We start from the raw sequence: 888 nt of genomic DNA on the forward strand, positions 1-888 counted from the left end.
AGGTACATGATTGTGCCTGTACAAGTTATCCACGAACAGTAAAAGGAAGGAAGGCATCGGCAAGTGGGTCAAGTAGAACTTTGGCCTTCCATTAAAAATAAAAGAGTGTCTCTTCTGCATTAAAAATCTTTCCTGGTAACCCATTTTTATATTTCACATAAAGTTCCACTTTATGTAAGCTAAAAAAAGCCACTGAATGCTGTGTGTAGCATGTCTGTGTGAATGCCACTCATTACATTACATTACATTACATTATACAGTGTTTATATAGCGCCAAAGGGTTTGCTCAGCACTGTACATTAAAGTGGGGGGACAGTACAAGAGACAATACAGTAACAATACAATACACAAGAGGTTCGAGGGCCCTGCTCCTTGGAGCTTACAATCTAGGAGGGAGTGGGTAGAGGTACAGGAGGGAGTGGCTGTGGGGGATGGAGTGGTAGGAGGAGTGGAGGAGAACGGCTGTTAGGTGAGGGTGGGGTGGGCTTCCCTGAAGAGATGGGTTTTCAGGGTGCGCCTGAAGGTGAGGAGGGTAGGTGACAGTCTGATGGATTGGGGTAGGGAGTTCCAAAGGATGGGGGAAATCCTGGAGAAGTCCTGCAGTCGGGCGTAGGAGGAGACCAGGGAGCTAGAGAGTAGGAGGTCTTGTGAGGAGCGAAGGGCACAGTTAGGGTGGTATTTGGGTATCAGGTCAGTGAGGTAGTTTGGGGCGGCGTTGTGAATGGCTTTGTATGTCAGAGTTAGTAATTTGAATTTAATGCATTGGGCAATCGGGAGCCAATGAAGGGATTGGCAGAGGGGGGTGGCAGATGTGGAGCGGTTGGTGAGGTGTATGAGTCTGGCCGCTGAGTTCAGGATAGATTGGAGCGGGGATAGTGTTTGTTTGGG

This window comes from Staurois parvus, unplaced genomic scaffold (assembly GCF_062004578.1).
Source record: "Staurois parvus isolate SC_StPar_1 unplaced genomic scaffold, SC_StPar_1.0 ptg000350l, whole genome shotgun sequence".
Classification (NCBI taxonomy): Eukaryota; Metazoa; Chordata; class Amphibia; order Anura; family Ranidae; genus Staurois; species Staurois parvus.